General features: G+C 44.2%; 1 protein-coding gene across 4 annotated transcripts in view; it reads left to right on the forward strand.

Annotated features, from left to right (window-relative positions):
• ARMT1 (acidic residue methyltransferase 1) overlaps positions 1–19,797 on the forward strand; it is a 127,826-nt gene that overhangs the window by 361 nt on the left and 107,668 nt on the right. For 2 of the 4 annotated variants that reach the window (XM_069228418.1, XM_069228421.1), the window contains exon 1: positions 109–237. The exons of the other annotated variants lie outside the window; for them this stretch is intronic. The gene's annotated coding sequence lies outside the window, so the exon portion shown is untranslated. Of the gene's footprint in view, positions 1–108; positions 238–19,797 lie in introns of those variants that run through there. 4 annotated transcript variants of the gene reach the window in all.

The raw sequence follows: 19,797 nt of genomic DNA on the forward strand, positions 1-19,797 counted from the left end.
TTTTTACCAAAGTTTTTTCGGTTTTTATGTCAACGGCACAAATATCCCATTTCCACCATGGCGGCCACGGTTACATCGGAGAATTTAGTTGTAGTGCTGCTGCAGCCCGAGTCCGTCTTCTGTTTCCCCTGGTCGTGCATGCCTCCAATGTACGCTAAGAGGCACTCAACTACAATTCCCAGTTGGCAGTCTTTATCTGCTACCGGCGTTGCTTCTTCTCCATGCTGCTGCTTTCTTGTAAGTTACCCGTCCGTTTCCGGGCTTCTCCAGTTGCTGTCACACACACGTGTGAAGATTCGAGTTGTCAGACGAGCAGTTTGTTTTCTATGCCACTCAGAGCTAGGCAAGCCCGAAAATTCGTAGGGAGTACCGAGTCATGGGTGTCTTGCTTGCCTCTAACAGCCTACTTAGGAGCTAAGCCATGAAACGATTGGGCATGTACATGGTATAACAAACTTCGTATCAAAATACGATAAATTCTCTTTCAAATGAAAAGAAAAACGTTATTTGTGGAAGGATTGTGCTTAACTAGTACATTAGATAATATCACTGCATTGACCTCTTTAATTAGTAATAGTTTTAATACAAAAACATTACCTAACACTTGGTGCCCAGACTACACTGTCTTTCGAGGGATGTCACTTTGTCAGGTGTACTATTTATAAGGCCATAATTGTTGTGATATGTGGAGCAGCAGTATTGTTTGTTAAATCATAACAGACAGAGTTTATAGGTGTCACCTGCAGACAGCTTTTAGCGGCATGTTGAAGATCTTGGTAGACCATATCGAAAACTTAACAGTGGACTTTGTGAAGCCTACTGCTTACCAGAGATTGAATTTCTTGGCACTTTCATTTAATTGTTTCTTATTCAATGGCTTTCCTTCCTAAGGTTCAGTTTGTCCTTCCCACACACCATAGCTTCTTTGCCTGCCTTTTGGTTGGATGATGGGTATATTTCCACCGTTTACATTCAGGCAAGTACTTAGTTTCTTTTTCACTCGGCACTCCATGACAGTGCATGTGTTTTCTTGTTATCACACTCTTGTGCTGGTTCCCACCTAAAAAACTTGCCCCCTGCGCTCTGAGTGTTGCTGTCCACCTCTCTAAGCTTGCCTTCAAAAGCGCAACAACAGGAGTATTTTTGTTGGGTTTTTACAAACGAATAGACTTTATGGGCTGTTTCCCTTTCATCTCCACCCCAAAGATGGCAGGAAAGCACAAGCCTTGGCATAGAAATGCTTTTACGGCTCTGAGGAGGTACCAGCTGTTGGACTCACTCAGCCTGTGTTTGAGGCATGAGGTGTACTTAGTATGACTGAAAATGAGATGTATTTTCTTATAGAAGCTGATAACATTTTCCCTAGGGCTGCAGCAAAGTTCTAAATGGCTGGAGCATTGGTTTAAATTTTTAGTCTTGTGGAAAACGTATTAAACCCAGCCCGCCATAGTGGTAATGGATGCCTTCATATTAGCATGTGGTAGTTTTTACATCTTCATGTTGTGCAGAGCAGGCAAACCATGCAAATTCTCTATTGTGCTTAGTTGATTACAATAATGCTAGCATGGTGCTTGTATAGTTTTGACCGTGACTCCCACCTAAGATTGCTTATGATTGCTTTTTTTTTACTTCGGCAGTAGACAGAAACTTAATGAGATGAAATGACCTTCGGATCAAAGCAGACTAACATAGTGCTACTGCACAACGGATATTCCTCTCTATAAAGGCCAGGTGCAGAACGTCCCTCCAGGGCCTCATTAGATCTTTACAAGTACAAACTAGGAGGGCATATTTACAAAAAAAATGACGAAGCCTGGCACCTCGTGCCATCCTGCAGCACCAAGCTGCGCCATTAGGGAAGTGCAGGGTTGCTTTGTATTTACAGCAATACGACTCATCCCTGTACTTTCCTCAGCGCTGGTGCACAATTAGAAGCCTAGCGTCAACGCAGGCACCCTTTCACAATACTGCAAGGGTGCCTGCGTTGAAGGGATGATTGTTTATGTGCCGGAAGGGACACCTTCCCCCACATAAACAATCATTAATGGCATTTTCCTCCTTCTATGTGTGCCACAGAATGCAGCACACATATTAAGAGGAACAAGCATTTGCAATGCAATAGGGTCTCGCATTTTTCCCAGTTACTGCTATTAGCAGTTGTAAAGTCCCAACTGGATTTTTCCTGCCACATTGAATGGAAAAAAAGAGCATGATCGCACTGCTTCAGTTCACTCGTAGTGAAACATATAGTCAAAAGTGCAATTATCTGCGTAACCGGCAAAAGTGCAATTAACTATGTAACAGGGTCGATGTTATGCAAAGCGCTCGACTTCTGTCAAGCGAGATCGCGCTGCGAACAAAAGATAAAAAGTAGTCCACAAACTTGACAGGAAACAGCAAGCATTGCATGTTTTCAGTACTTGGTTGCTGCGCTCGAGGAGGGTTAACCACCGGAAAAGACATGACATATGCGTGCCTTCCACTAATGAAAGCAAGCAGATTTTAACAGGCAAGCCCACGAACCAATGAAAGACACTGACTTGATGTGGACGGGGCTCCGAGCCCTTTTCTAACTCCTAAAGCGTCTCGCATGCGAAACGCATGCACAAGCGCTTGGACGCAGGCTCAACCCTAAAAAACGAGGAGAAATAAAGTTATATCTCCTTGTTGCACCACTTTTATGCCACCCCTGGTGTGGCATAGGAATCTGATGCATCCCCAGATTTGTAAATTTGGGAATGCGTCAGATTCCATGGGTGTTGCATGGGAACACCCACAGCAACACCCAAGGAATGTCCCTTTCACACAGAGTAATGCATGAAAGGGGGCCATATTTACAAGGCCATGAAAAGTCATGCATGTTGGCTTTGCGTGGCCTTGTAAATACGAGCCTGCACACTGTGCACCTGAGCTTCAAAAAAAGTGACGCTCCAGTGGCGCTAGGGGCTTGTAAATATCCTCTAGATGCATTGGGTCGTCTCTTATTAGCCCACATAGCATACAGGCCATGTTCTGTCTATTTTAGTCATACCAGCATGTGGTCAAGTGAAGGGAGATCCCTAGACATATAGCTCATGAATTTTTGTTTTAGGCAGGTGGAAAAATATGCCTTGAAGTAAGGTTGCTGTGAAAGGGTTTTGTAGTTTTTTTATTTGCATCTAGGCGTTGCAACGTTTAGAAAATGTTACCTTGTCCTTTTGCAAAGCTTGTACAACCATTACTTTCTTTAATGTTGTCTTGAAGGTCGCGGGGGCGCATGAGAGCTCTCAGGGTGATTTTAGTTTTAGCTTTTCCGGTGAGCATTCCAAGTAATTTTTTGCTCATGAGTTTGTTGCTTCGCCACAAGAGTTGGTTTAGTGTTTATTTTTTAGTTGTAGTTTTTAATTTCTAAATTTCCTTTTTCTTTTTAAATTATGTTCTCAGTTTCCTGAGAGGAAAGTATTTAAGCAATAAAGAGGTCCATTTAAATATTAAATTAAATTAATTGTACCTTAAGATCTGTGCCACCTTTTCCTTCAGTATTTAGATTTGTGTTGAATAACACAATTTGATCAAGTTGCGTATCTGGAACTTAAACCCCAGTATCTTGGCTAATCATTGTGTAATTTAGCCACTGGATGACTATCTCCTTTCTCTCTCTTTTACCACCAAAAGGCAGTGCTAATTTATTTCATGACCTAAGAAGGTACAAAACGTTCAATGAATACAAGTACCACATGATAATTACATAATAAATATCCAAGTTTCTTTCTTAATCAAAGTAGAAAGTTAAGTGAAAGGGAAGGACTGAGACTATTATGTAAATATCACTGCTTTTCCCTGACTTAATGAACAAGAAGAGCAATTTTAATGATTAGTCAAATACAGCGGACTCAGCTGAGAGGCGTATGCTAATTGCAGCTCAGTTTTGGCTGCAGAGACATGAGCTGAAAACTAACTTTTTAGATTTTGTGCTCTTAGCTGCCTGTTCTTTACCGGTCTTTGACTTTTTAAACTGCAGTAGTTTAAAATATATATATATCTTTATTGCATTTTTGCTTCATTGGCTTGGGTAACAGCTGCGTCTGGCATACATTTACAACACTCCACATCAGAGGAAGGAAGTCAGATACATTTCAATCGTATTTGCTCAGAATGCCTTCAAAAACGCTGTATCACGGGAGGACCAAAGTAACCGACAAGGATAATATATAGCACTTGCTGACAACAAACAGGTAGGACTTCTCTGTACCAAAAACCAGACAGTTGTTTCAAGTGCATTTACAACGCAATGTGAACAATACAAAATAGAAAAATACAAAATCAAGCCCATCCCTCCTGAAACACACGTGTGCGAACGTGTGACCTAGCTCAACCTACCCCAACAATCTGGGTCTCTCCTGTGCCCCATGTATCTCTCATCAGTGGCTGGGCTATCTCATAGTCAGCGACCCCCCCCCCCCCCCCAAACATTTTTTCTCCTTGGCTAGCCATTGCACATGTTCACTCAATCCTTCGATCTGTCTAGTATGTCAGTAATCAGGGGTGGGGAATTCGTATCTCTCGATGCCCAAGACATCTAGATTTCTTACAAGGGCAAGAGGTTTTAATTTCTATTTTGTCCGAAGGACAAGTAGAAAAAGACTTACCGTAATCTGATACACAGCTATTCAGCCTTGTTGGTCAGAGCCAGGTAATAAGTAACTGAGCAGTTTATTGGCAGTGAAAGGGTCAATGCAAAAGCTGGGACCTGCACTTTAATTTCCCCAGAGCAGAAGAACAGGATGATGGAGCGGAGCTGGAATTTGCAGCTCCAATTAGAACATCCACAGCACTGTCGTGTAAGAGGCTTTTTGCTTTCTCCCCGAGGCTCTCATTTGGTTTCCAGGACCTCCACTGGTCCTTTCATGTACTTCGAGCAGGAGGTGAACATTGACCTTCTGCAGCTCCAGCACACCCACAGAACTGGTATGTAAGAGGATGGCTATCTGCCTCTTAGCTCCTGCTCTGACTTTAACCCTTTGATCCTGGCCTTTATTTCTGTGCTTCACTTTTGGGCCTCATTGGCCTCAAGATCCCTACTCACCCTCTTCCATGCGGCCCTCAGGAAAGCACCTTGCTTACCCTTCTCATGGTGCTCGTGCCCCTCCTTTGCAGTTTGCCTTTCCTGTACACCTTATGTCTCACCCGATACCCACCCACATACCTCCCCTTGTGCTCTATCTTATAGCCCTGACCCCTCTCCTCTTGGCCTCGCATATCTATTCTCATCCAGGATTTATGTTAAAGGTCCTTACTTTCCCCATGGGGATTTCATGCAGGCCTAAGGTCCACCCCCATTTCTGTCCTTGCTCTGGGCCTCCCATGTCTCACGTTGTGCCTGCACCAGGGGCGTCGTTAACACGCCGCTGTAGCAGCCACAGCAGCTGTGGAGTTCTTGATGGACCTCTTCTATCTGTAGGTCCACAGAGAAAGGCTCTTACTTAACATGAAAGGGTCGGTGATTGAGTGAAAGGGTGGATGGATAGATGGATGGATGAGTAAAAGGGTGGATAGATGAGTGCAAGGAAGAATGGATGGATGAATGGATGGGTTGAAAGTGGATGGACGAGTGAAAGGATGGATGGCTGAATGAAAAGGTGGATTGATGGCTGAGTGTAAGCGTAAATGAGTGGATGGACACATGAATAGATGGATCAGTGGGTGGAAAGGGTGAATGGCTATGTGGGAGGGAAAGGAGGATGGATTAAACGAAAGGATGGATTGATGGATGGCGAGAGAGAATGGATGAATGAGATAAAGGATCGAGGGATGAGTGATTGTGACGGGTAGGTTTGGAGACGGGAGGATAGGGTTGGACAGCAGTGTCTTGAACCCCACCTGCTTTAGCAGCTACAGTGGGGGTAGATCTCTTGATGGGCCTCTTCTGTCTACAGCTCGACAGACAAAGGCTCATAATTAATGTGAAAGGGTGGGTGGGTGAGTAGGTGAAAGAATGGATGTGGGAATGTAAGAGTGGATGGATAAGTGAGTGAAAGGATAGGTGCAAGGATTTGATGAGTCAAAGGGATGGTGGATGGGCGATGGATGGATTAATAATGAAGAAAATGGTGAATGGATGGATGGGTTACAGGGTGGATAGATTAGTGAGTGAAAGGATGGATGAGTGAACGGGTAAATGGATTGATGGGTGGATAGATAAGTGAAAGGATGGATGGATGAGGGAAAGGGAGGGTGGATGGATGGATGGGTGATTGGATGGATGGCTGAGATTGATGGATGGATACGTTTCGAGATGGATGGGTAGGTTTGGATATTGATGGGCGGACAGATGAATGGACGAACAGAATGGTGAAAGGCTGATGGATGAAAGAATTAATGGATGACCATAGAAAGGCGAAATGGTAGATATCCGTGGGTGAATGAAAGGATAAATGGATAGATGCTTGGATGGAAGAGACAAGAGGGCTCTTCTGGGGAGGGTTGCAAAGCCTTTCTTGGCTTGTTTGGTGGCATAAGAGGTTTGGTTCAAAGTGGGGAGTATTTTTTATTTTCTGGCTTCTCACCGGGCCTGCACTTTGCACCTTTCTCTACCTGGGGCTTATCAGGTAAGCGTGGTGCTGTTTGCCAATGCATTCTTCTTAGATAACCAATAGTATTTAGTCTCAAAAAGCCCACATTGCCATGGTTGTTCCTGGCACTGAACAAAACTACTTGTGTGCTGATATGCTCCTTGTAAAAAAGCAGAATGCTGTCAGTCGCTGAGAACCAAGCCAGTAGATAGAGGAAAATAGCATTTTAATAAAAACAAAAGGTCTTGCTTAACGCCAGACTTAATTAATTAGAAACTCAATTGTTAAAGACAGTCACAAATGTGCACCCATGATATATGTCCTTGCATTAATGCAGATTTGCGGCTTTAACAAATTCGAATGAATTTCCTAACGTATGCTAGGAAATTGTACTCCTAGAAAATATTTGTGAACTGCATTTTAGCACAAGCAAATATGAATGCGTAGTTTTGCCCCAGTGAAAATCTGTTGAGTATTTACAAGTTCACATTTCTTCCAACAGCATTTTTCCCAGCCCTAGAGAAATGTTACTTCTGCCATTCTTAAGAGTAGATTTCCAACGTTTCTCAGTATGGGAAAAGACAAAAGAGCTGGTGAAAACCCCTAAAACATGCAAGTTAGTAGGTTTGCACAGACTCAAAAGGCCATTCCAACCCAGGAACTATTGCTTACCGCTACCTCCAACCCCAGCATGTAAATCTGGAGAAAGGAGGCAAAATAAGGGAATTGCTAATATTCAAATCCTTCTATACTATGTGCCTGACATAATCAGAGAGGCTATTATCAGAGCTCACATATAATTAGATTGATGCCATTATTTGTTGCTGCACTACATGGCACCAAAGGGACAAGTGGATTTTGTCACAGGACAGGTAGATCTATGAAGGTAGCTGCCTGTCCCATGGGCAAGTAGATATTTTATTAAATTCCGCACTGGTAACATTGTAATTGGGTTAGGGTCCCCTACATCTGTGTCAGGGTCAGCGACAGTATCCTCAAAGATGGCGATCATTTGCTTCAAATTTCTCTCAATAAGTGTCCCAACATTCCAGAGGGTCTAAACCGTCTGCTCTCGTGTGTAGTTTTATATGGCCCGCCAGCTCAGCCAGGCTCATCTATACATGTTGGTAAGCCAACGCCTCAGTGGAGATGCTGTGGGCTGTTTCCAGGCCATAGTAATGCAACATTTAGCCAAAATCAAAGCTATATTTTGGAATTGCAACAAACCCTTCATTTCTTTTAGTGATATACCATATATCGAGTAAACACCAAACAGGATCCAGCTGGAGCAAACTGACCATCACCTCCAACACAGTTTGTGTAACTTGAACCCAGAAGGGACATATCACCACACACGACCACACCATGTGAGGAAAATCTGCATCTTCCACCCCACACCGAGGGAAAGTGCTAGTCACACCCAGGAGCATTCTACCAATGTTCTGTGGGGTGAGTTATGCATGCTGGAGAGATTGGAAGTGAATGAGGTGAAACCTCACGTTGCCCATCCCCTGCCTAACTGACTGGAAGCACCGGTCCTATAGTTTGTCCGAGCTGTCAGTTCCAAGTGTGAGTTTCCATCAAAAACGTAGCTTTGCATTCTCCGTAGTGGTGCGTTGCTGTAGCGTGGAATATAGGCGTATGATGGCGTTGGTAGAATTCCATTTGCCAGAGCTGTCTCTAATGGCACCCCTATAGCAGGTTGCTCCCGGTCAGACCCCCATGTCCTCCGCATCACACTTTTAAGGGACGAATCTAGCAAGACCTGCTCCGGTTCCAGCATGTGGTCTAATGCTAAAGTATCAAAGGAACAGAATCCCTCCTCGGACACCACATCCGCCCATGACTTAATCCCCGCATCTTCCCACTCTTAAACGCAATACGCTGCCTTCAAATCTGCATATTCCGGTATGGGTCAAATCGGTAGACTGGGCGTGTAGGTCATGCTCCACTTGCAGTCGCAGGCATACTGTCTCCACACATATAGAGCTGTGCGCAATTATACACGGTTCTGGTCCAATAGGGGTTGTCCCACTAGTTCATCTAGGCTTCCTGCACATTTGAGCAGTGGCACACTAGCTGACAATAACACTGGCCACTTCAAGTGAGCCCGAGCATAATATAGTTCGTAATCAGGGGCACTAAGACCCCTCTTCTCCACAAGGGCAAATAATTTATTAAGAACCACCTGTCTCCTACCATCTGTCCATATCAAGCTCATCAAAACGCCTCGTAGATCCTTAAAAAAAAATGCCTTCATGTAATAAATGGGAAGGTCGTATAGAAATATAACAACTTGGGTAGTAACATTTTTGAGATGGCAATCCTACCCATTGCCAACAGAGGCAGCCTCTGGTCCAAAAGGGAAGCGCGCAGCAGATGGAGGTCATTGCCTTCCCCGAGTTCCCCTCCATAAGGGCCTACGTTGCGTAAATATTTGATGGGGGAGTCAAACCACCAAGTCATCTCCGTGAACAGCAGCTCATCTCTTTGATCAGAAATGTACTTCAGAGGAAACAAGTAGAATTTATCCCAGTTAATATGAAGCCCCAACATAGCCACAAAGGCATTCAACACTGTCATAACCCTGGGCAGCACAGTATGATCTGCCCTCAAATCATTGTGTCATCCATATATAGGGATATGATCTGAGTGTGTCCCAGTACCACAAGACCTCACTGTGGCACCCAGTCCCGCAGCATACATGCCAAGGGTCCATCACTAGGGCGAGCAATAATGGCTATAGAGGACAGCACTGTCTTGGGCCTCTAGCCGCCAGAAATGGATCCAGTATCACTCCCCGCACCTCCTTGCGCACCAACACCCCCAATCTGAGGAAGGGTGGTTCAAACTTCATGTGTGTTTAAAACTACCATAGGATTGTCACATGGAGTCTGCTTTTGCAGAACTGTGCCTTGGGACAACAGAACTTCAGAATGCAGGGTGCGCCATTTCTGCCAAATCACTACTGTCATACCAAACTATCTGACTAGCTCATAGTGCCTTATCTGCCCTCCTAACCTTACAGAGTGACAAGTAATTGTGGCATCCCTAAAGACATGACTCTCTAGCCCCCTTTCTCAGGGATAAGTGGAAACAGGTCAGTCCTTTTCATACATTATCTCAGTCATACATATCCATAGCAACAGTAAAAGAAAGACTCAATAGAAGTACACAATGTATTTATTGCAACTAACATAGTCTATTATGAAGCCAATTAAATGCAATTATAATACTGGCAATTATAAAAATCAAAATAGCAGTTAGAAAACTGTATAACACAAATAGTGCCCCCATAATGCAAATCTACTGGCCTGAGCCTACCCTGTAATTGTATGCGCAGGAAGGCTTGTTATTATTATTATTATTTATGATCTCTTGGAGTGGAGGATCCCGTACCTCTGTTGGCTTAATCATGTGGGCCTCATAAGGAAGTGTAAACCCAGTTTACACAGGCTGCATGACCCTGTGGGCCTCTGTTCCCCTGATGTGTTGGCTCGGCTAGAATCTTCCTTTCTAAAAATAAACACTACAGGACCTAATTTGTAACATCAGCTTGATACAGTGAAAATCTACTGTGTTATGTCTATAGAAGCCTGAGAAAGATTGCTGGATAGACAGAAAACAACACCTTGCACGTGTTGTGTCTACTGAGCAGTCGGAGAATGTACAGGCAGAATTCTAGGAAAGTGGCTGCACAGCAAGTAAAATTACAGTGTGTTTCAAAACAATGGCATGAAAGTACAACATGGCAAGGCAAAGACATCGTGATTTCTAGAGTGATAAGAAATGAAGCATAATTATAACCATGCACAGGCCCCCATGCCATGCCACCCATGGATGGGACAGCAATCTAATACACAAATGAAATAAAAAAATACATTTATAAGCCACGCAAACTCAATAATAAAAGCATAATATAAAAACTATTTACAAAAGGGTCGGTGAGAATTTAGAAAAACAGGCTAAATTAGTTGGGGTTGGAGGCACCCAAGATCTCTTCCACCAATTCATTGGTTATTGAATCCAGGACAGACTCCCATCTCCACAGACGATTGCTGAACAGTCCCTTTCAGTAGCTCAAGAGAACAGATATGACCCTTAATATCAGCCGATGCTGAGGAAATGGCTGGTTGTGCTGCCTCCATATTATGTAAGTCTGAGGTGAGTAATCCTGGTGCCAATGCACCTGTCTCCCTGGTGTGAAGAAACTCATACCAAACATCTTGAAGCAAGCGCAAGTTCATTGGACAACTTAAAAAATGAGTCTTTACTGGACTCATCAACCGATTTATGTCCGTAGGAACAGGAGGTTGCAGAGCAAGGCAGATATCCAGTACCCTTTCAATGGTACACCACAGGCAGCGGAACACGGGCTGAACACAGGTAAACCAGGCTGGTCGGAATGACAGTGACCAGTCAAAGCCTTGTTCCTGGAGTAACGGGGCTCTGAGCCGCTTGATCATGGGCTTACGGCACTGCTGGATTGTTGGCAGGTCCAACATTAACAGCCTTTGGGCAGGCATATACATGGCAGAGTAACAAATATAGCACCAAGGAAATGCCTCTGAAAATATTGGAAAATAATGAATGAATAAAAGCCTGTATAATTCCAAAAATATGCTGGAAGGTACTGACCAAGCCAGTGCCTATGATTTTAAAGAAATGTGTTATGCCGGCACTATTGGAAGCATTAAAGATACGTTTGACTAATTCACCAAAATTTAATGGGACGTTTGTAGATGACAGTGTCTGTATTTCACTGGACGTCTTTGCAACTTGATGTTCAAAGGTTTCTCTAGCTGAAGATAACGCTAACTCCTTTTGAAATGATAAGGCTTTGAATCTGCTTAGCTTATTGAAATCTGCCTTTAAAGTTGGAATGGAAGGCCATCACAAACTATCAAGAACTGCATGTGTGGAAGGGAAAAGGACATTATTATAACACTTCACTAGTTAGGAAACTAAACAATATGGGGGATCCCAGCTTTCATTCCTCAACAGTCCTGAGAATTTAAAACTAAGTAACTGCCATTGGAAAGAGTAATGAGAGTGGGTGAAACTGTGGGAAATTGAATTCCTTTAAAAAACAGGCCATATTTGGAACCAGCACATTACAGGAGCTGTGAATGGTAAAATATTTGCACACAAGTTAGTGGCCAACAGAAGAGTCACACTCCTTTCCAGCATGGAACACTTCCTAACCCAGCCATTCACAATGATATTCAAAGGGGAGTGACCATATCTCATGGGTAGAGCTCCCTCCCGGAGCCTTATATCTACCCAAAGGGAAATTTTTCAAGCAAGAATTGAATTGGAATTTTGAAATGAGGAGCGATATTACTTCATGAATTAGCCAAATTGCAGATAATGTTTGTGCAATGGTAAAGTGTAGCTTGTCTAACTTCTCGATATGTAACATTGTGTAGGAAGCATCTTTTTGAGCCATGAGTCATTGTTTATGGGTCTGATTAATTGACAGAAATAGGTGACTCAAATTAAGGTATCGCCAAGGTATGCAACCATTTCCATTACCATATGTAAACATGCTCATATTGCAGAAATTCTTGTGTCTCTAAAGACTGGTCAAAGATAAAGTCTACATCCATGGCTGTTAAGGATGTTACCCACTGAATCCACCTTTGATGCAGGGCTTTAGCATTTGGAACGCTAGCTTTTGTAACAGCCTCTAAGGCTGGCATTGGTGTAACAACAATTATGCGTTTTCCTTATGCAAGAGGCTGTTCTTTTAGGATGGCCAAGCGACACCGCAGTCGTATTTTCTCAGTGGATGCAAAACGCATTTCTGCATTGGAATATAAATGTGATTTATATGCGGTCGGCACGGTTTCACCCTCATTGAAGGAAATGAAAGTAAACCCAATGGGACCCGCAATTATGCAGATGACAAGGTTTTTAGTGTTGACATATGTATGTAAATGTCGTGTAGCAGGTAAGTCAGATTATAGTGATCTGAGTATGTCAGTGTGGTTAGATGTGCAATGTGAACTGGAAAAATCCAGATGTGTTAATTCATACAAAGGCTTTATGCATTGATCATAGTCAGGAATGTATGTTCTGCCAAAATTAAGGAATCCTAAAAGTGATTGACTCTTCCAAAGAGTACTAGGTGGTTGTAGCAGTCCACACTTCTCCAAGAAGTGAGATGCAATGTTTTTGCCTTTGCTTGTGAATTCAGATCCCAAGAATATGACCCTGAAAAAGGCAATGTGAGATTTCTTAAAAATACATTTGTAGCCAATGGCAGAAAAACGCAAATTATGGATTCCCCTCTGGCTAAGTGTGTGTCAAACTCATCGTCCATTAGGTAGCTATCTACACAAGACAATGCATCTCGGCCAATATTGTGAAGAATTGACACTACAGGGACAGCAAACAGTCTGGACTGTTTTTAACCCCGATGGCCAGTCGTGAATAGCTACACTGGAAGCCAGGCGCGGAGAAGGCAGTTAAGTCTCTAATCTCAGGCGCTAGATTTTGACCAAAAAAACGTTGGAAATGTCCAAGGTTGTCTTGTATTTTTTGCAGACAAAATTATTAATATGTGATAAGGGGAGTCCTTATACCAGCCTACATGATTGCAGCATAATGCTGGGGCTTGAGCAAGAGCCCATTTTGCTGCATAAGCTTGTTTGGTTTCTCAGCAACAAGGGCAGAGAAAAAAGGAAGGATTACTACGTCACCCTGCAGGGAAAAGCAGAGAAACTCTGAGGTTCAATCGACCTCTGCTAAGAGAATCTCATGGGATAATATTAAATTGTCCCAAACAAATTACACGCATAGTGCATGGTGTTTCACCCTCAATTTGGATGTCTAAATCATAGAGATGATCTGGAGGGGCATGTGCCTGTTGCATATTGATCAGTTGCTTTCATTACCAGAAACTCCTGCATAGTACAGTGTTAAGGAGAGCCATTGCCCATTTCCAGTTCAGGAGAAGGGTTTTCAGGATTTGGGGCATGTTTGCGTATTACAGCTGCAACCGTTTTCTTTTGAAGTTGGGGTTTGAACTGAGGAGGTGTTTCCTCCTGCTTGATCTTCAAATTAGACAAGCATTGTGAGTCCTTTCACGGTTTCACGTACTATTCTTGTGTGCGTTCAGAACCCCCTCCTCACTCGTGTTGCCTGTCAGATGAGTCCTAGAAGGAAGGAGAAGGATAAGTATCAGATAGCTGATATCTCTCAGGAGGCTTAAGTTGTGAGCGATCACGTAAATTATGTTTTCTCTCAGAGGTCTCCGGTGGAGGAGAACCACCTCGAGATTTAGTCTTTCCTTTAGAATTAGATTTGTCCCCTTGTTTTTTACCAAACTCCGGGTTTTGTTTGGCAGTGTCCTTGCTTGTACCAGGTTTGCCAATTTGTGGTTTGGTCCTATATTATTGCAACCAAGTGAAGTATAAACTTCAGCTATAATGGTCAGCAGCTCTTGTCCTGGTCTGAGCAGTGACCACGGTGAGCCTCTTACGTATAGCCAGAGATGCACCTTCACCTCTGATGTTGGAGAGAATCATCCTAGAAACAACAGGAACATTTCTCGTAAGCCAATTAGATGGGATTACAATACTGGCAATAATTATACGACTGTATGTACCCCATGTGTTGTACCCCATGTGTTACAGTCCGCTATCTAAGGTACCATCCCATGTGGTAAACGCAGTCAATTTGCTATGTTTGTCCTGTGGTCCCATAAGGGGAAACACAGCGTCAGTTTGGTCTATTTTGTTGGCAATCCTAAAGGGAATTGTACTGTGAGTACTTTACCCATAATCACATTGATAATCACAGGACTAATAATTGGAGCAGCAGGCAACTGTGGTACACCCGCTGCTGCCACTCGCACAGGAGCAACCATCAAAGTGCTCAAAACAATTGAGCCAGGCGTCGATAGAGTCAAACAAGGATGGTATATAACTGTTGAAGTTTAGAAGCAGTCAAGTGATGTAAATCAGGATAAGGTGTATAACCAGTTAAGGCTGACTAAGTGGCCCCTTCATTACTAAAGGGTCCCATGCGTACCGGGGCAAGTACATGTTCTAGGGCGCCTCTGAACCAATTAGTATGCTCCTAATGTGTAAGTGGTATTTCTAAGAGTGCATAGGTTCTATTTGCATTAGGTGGTGCAATATTAGTGTATTCATGAAAATTATATGTATTCGCATCCACAGCCGGAAAAATGAACTAAGAACAAAAAACTTCCATGCTGTAAGCACCGTGTGCTTTCACCACAAAAAATAAATCACAGCCCACATTAGCGAGGGTGTGAAATGTTAAATGTGCATTAACAGCGGGTCTGCAGTTTGAACCAGTTGTGGTGGATTCGCCATTTTAAAAACAGAAGTGGTAACAGAGCGGTAACACCAAAAAAGGGTAAATCCTTTTTAAAAGTCTGACCTCAAACAACCACCTGTATTAAAAAAAATACTGTGGAGGATAAATCCCACACACCACAGACGTCTCTGGTGTAGGTGTGAGGGTACTATGGACAGTGAGGAGCATTACTAAGGTGATCCATTTTATAAGTACCATACATATCGTTAGTAGCGCCATATCACAGGGAGTCTGCTTTTGCAAAGCTGTGCCTTGGGACAACAGAATGTCAGAATGAAGGGCTTCACCATTTCTGCCAAATCAGTACTATCATACCGAAATACCTGACTAACTCACAGTGCCTTATCTTCCCTCCTAACCTTACAGAGTGACAAATAATGATGGCAACACAAAAGGCACGACACTCTGGCTCCCTTTCTTAGGGAACAATGGAAAACAGGTCATACATTATCTGAGTAATTCATATTATCTGAGTCATACCTATCCATAGCAACAGTAAAAAAAAGACACATTGAAAGTACGCAATATATTTATTGCAAATAACATAGTCATTATGAAGCCAATTAGATGGGATTACAATACTGGCAATAATGATCAAAATCAGAATAGCAGTTAGAAAACTGTATAACAGAAATAGTGCCACCATAATGCAAATCTAGTGGCCTGGGCCTACCTTGTAATGGTATGCTCAGGAAGCCTTATTATTATTATTTATGATCTCTGGGAGTGGACAACCCCATACCTCTGTTTGCATAGTCAAGTGATCCCCATAGGGAAGTGTAAACCCAGTTTACACAGGCTGCATGCCCGGAGGGCACCTATTCCCCAGGCATTTCAGCTCTGTTAGAATTTTCCTCTCTAAAAATTAATACTACAGGACTTAATTTTTAATGTTAGCTTGATACAGTGAAAAGCTATTGTGTTATGTCCATAGAAGCCTGAGAACGATTGCTGGATGGACAGAAAAAAACACTGGGCACTTGTTGTGCCCACTGAGCAGTTAGAGAATGTACAGACAGAATCCCAGGAAAGTGACTGCAAACCAAGTGAAATTACAGTGTGTTTGAAAACAATGGCCCGAAAGACAAAATGTGCAATGTACAAGAATGCAAGGCAAAAACATTGTGATTTCTACAGTGCTAAGAAATGAGGCAGAACTATAGTGAGTCCATGGAGGCAGCTCAACCCCCTGTTTTGATGCCCCTGGCCTAAATCATAATGTGGAATAGTCGCTGCTGGTTAATGAAGTTGTTGTGCCCAAGGATGAAACCGTTATGGTTGGAGTTCTCCACTACAGTCAAACAATTGGCTAGGCTTTTGCCATGAACCTGGTAATCAAAGTTTAAGAGAGACAGAGGGCTATAGGATGTCACATGAAAGGGTCACGTCTGGGCTTAGAAAGAGCAACCATCACAGCTTCACTCATGGAAACCGGCAAGGTCCCACTGGCCACTGCTCTTTCGTACACCTTGAGCAGCGAGGAGCCAGCTGGGCACATTAATGTGTGTAGAATGTGACCGGAAACCCATCAGTGCCTGTTAACTTCCCTCTGCCTATCTGTGCTATCGTCCCTTTTACTTCTAACATAATCGGTCTGTCGAACTCCTGCTAAAGCAGGGGACTAATTGTGGGGGTGTTTATGTGTGCTAAATACGCGGAGAGCTCATCAGATCTCTTCACTGTGGATTCCCTAAACAGACTTCTATAATAGTCCTCAAACACTCCATTAATCTCTACGTGAGTGTTCACCTCCTGCCTTATCTGGAGTCGGAGTGCAGCAGACAGTGTCTGGGGGTCTCCGAATGCAACAACCATGCCAATAATTGGCTGACTTTGTCCCCATCTTCATTTTGCTGCTTTAGATAGACCTTATGGTTAAGTTGGATAACCTGCTCACTAGCTGTCTGTGTTCCTTACGCAGGACCAACAGGGCCGGATGCCTGCTGTGGTCCGACACCATCTCTCTAGCCCCCAAGGAGGTCCTCTACATAAGTCACTTCCGCATTCAAACCCCTCCACACACCATACACGGTATTCATGCACAATCCTGTAAAACCACTTTTAATAAATCCCATTCAGCCAGACTGTCTGAGGCCATCCCTTCATTGTCCTTGAAGTAGTGGTTTATGGTTTCACTGATCTGGGAACTGAACCCCTTATCATCTAAAGCAGCAGTGGGTAAGCACCAAGTGGGAATCTTCTGCCAGGACTTGCCCAGCCAAGTGAGATCAGGAAGGTATTTTGATCCAATATGGTATGTTTCCAGTATTCTGCCCATGTACACTGTGTAATCATCGCTGGCAGTGCAAAGACCATGTCCAGTCTGTACTGCCGAATAATGTAAGTACTCCCTAAGAGCCAGATGTAAGAGTTGTCAGAGTTCCCTCACCTGCATATCGTGTGTTCAGTTGTTGTGAAATGGTACAGGATTGTGCCCCTGGTAGGGCGAGTTTGGATTTGTTCACCGCTAAATGGAGGCCTCCACTGTAGTCCCCTCACCAAAGTGTTTGATCCTCTGGGTCTGCCAACAGGGCGGATTCCAAAGTCTGAAAGAAGGCCGCCTGCCCTGTTGTCAGGGAGTATACGTCACCAGAGTCGGTGGCAACCCATCCGGCACCCCCACCCCCAACACTGCAAAGCATCCCTCCAGATCTATTTTAGTGTGGGACACTGTAAAAAGCACCCCTGGGCCACCAATAGTAGTACTCCCCTTGCATAGCTTGAGTATGTCTAGCCATACATTTGGCCCCCTCTATCGTGTACTCTGTTTAGTGAGTTCTAGTGCTGTGAGGTGTCTCTCCTGGACACACGTGAAATGGATTTTCGGACATTTCATGAGCATAAGTCCTGTGGCTCTTAACATTTGAGCCCCTGCCTCTCACGTTCCATGCAAGAGGCCTATATTCCTGCAATGTCGTGAGCAAATTAACTTACATCTTTGGAATGATCCAAGGAGTAGAAGCCAAAGAGGAGTTACTAACATGTACAACCACACACACATGCATACCCAAACATAAGGAGTACCTCTAAGTCTCTTTCCCAGGCTGCCACGCAGCAGTGCAGCATCCGACCACAAACCTCACAAAGTATTGTATATACAACAAACAGGGAACAAGTTCTGTGGGCGGTGTGGGGGTAATATGTGGTAGCCATAGGGTACATCAAACATAACCATAGTGCCCTGAAGCCACCGGCTCGTCTGCCGCTGCATAACAGGGTCACAACTGTGTAATCTGGAGCACTCATTGCAGCAATAGCAGTGCCCCCATCCCCCACCAAGAAAAGGATATGATAGCAGCAAGAAAGTCATCTGAGGAGAGCAGCAATCATTGGGGTTACCTCAGGTCCCTCTTTCAGTGTCTCTTGGATCTTGTCTGGCAGGGAGCCATCCAGTGAGTGTATCTTTGAGGCATCCAAGGCGCCAGTGCTGGTGCCAGAGCTGGGGGATCCCACTTGCATTAGTGCAGCCACCACTTGAGGTGAGAGCAGGACTTGCTGGCTTATCGAAGCCGATCCCTAGCCAGAGTCCAACCGTCCTCAGTGTCCAGATGATCTGATAAAGGATGCTCTTCTTTGGACCAGTCCCAGGCCTCGTGCAGATTGGCAAAGGAGCAGCCAATCACTGTCCATGACTTTGAGTTTAGCCAGAAAAATCAATGCTTATTTGAGCTCCATCTGTATGAGCCTAAGCATCACTGTATAGTAGGATGCCCTTTGTTTTTTAACATCAGCTGTATAGTCCGGAAATATTGTAACCGTCTGATTTTCCACTTGCCATGGGCGTTTGGTGTGGGTGATCTGTTAGATATTATCCCTGTTGTCGTAATTTAACAGGCATGCCACCACCGGGCGTAGAGGTGAACCGAGAGGAAGTGGCCGGGCTGGTACATGGTGCACCAATACTACTGAAAAAAAAGGTGGAGGTTTTGCCCCCTAGAACTGTTTGTGCCAGCCATTGATTCAGATACAGATCTATACTCCGCCCCTCAATCTCCTCGGGCAGACCCCCTACCCAAATGTCATTCCAGCAGGACCATCCTTCCCTGTCATCAGCCTTGTGTTTCAGGAGGTCCACTTCCCACCTCAGGGCCACTATCTTGGTCTGTGTTTCTGAAACAGCAGGCTGCATCTCCATTATGGTCAGCTCATGTGTGGACACCTTTGCTTTCAATTTGTTATACTCTTCACGCATACGGCCCATATCGATGATCAGAGCATCCAGTTTTGGTGTTTTGGTTCCAGGATCATCTTTAGACCATGTACAGCAGCAAGAAGTTCTATGAACTTGGCATTAGTATTCTGTAACACAAGGACTGTTGATGGCTGTCCCCGCTGCGGCAGTCCCCGTCTCAGACAGGGAAGGATTCTGTTGGGTGTCCCCTAATTTGGAACCTTTAGGCTGTACCATGACAATGCCAACAGAAGCAGCCATGGTACAGGAAAAGAAACCCACAAGGCCGTCTGCAACGTTCTGCTGGTGGGAGTGCACAGTGTCCCTTCCGTACTGCATGGCAGTGCTGCTTCACGTGAAAAGCGAGGCCTCTGGCGTGCCAGTTGATGGGGCTGCAACCATCCTACGATTTGTCACGTAGGCTTCTTCATGGAAGTATAGAGGGCCACGCACTGCACCAGAATATACACACCCATATCCCAAGGGTGGCAAATATGCAAAGGCCAACCCCCTTGCGTCTGTCCCCTTAAAGGCTTCCAGAGGTCAAATGATTACTTCTCCAGTGTGCGCTCCTCCAATAACATTGGGTCCCCATAGGTAGGGTAGCAGTCAAACGTGAGGATCTCCAGGTAGCACCCTCAGGCAGGACCATCCCCAATACGGACGCTCACCCCCAACCAGCAATCCAGCAGTAACATTTGCGAGTCTTGGGAGGGAAAGCGTGAC

This window comes from Pleurodeles waltl, chromosome 4_1, assembly GCF_031143425.1.
Source record: "Pleurodeles waltl isolate 20211129_DDA chromosome 4_1, aPleWal1.hap1.20221129, whole genome shotgun sequence".
Taxonomy (NCBI): domain Eukaryota; kingdom Metazoa; phylum Chordata; class Amphibia; order Caudata; family Salamandridae; genus Pleurodeles; species Pleurodeles waltl.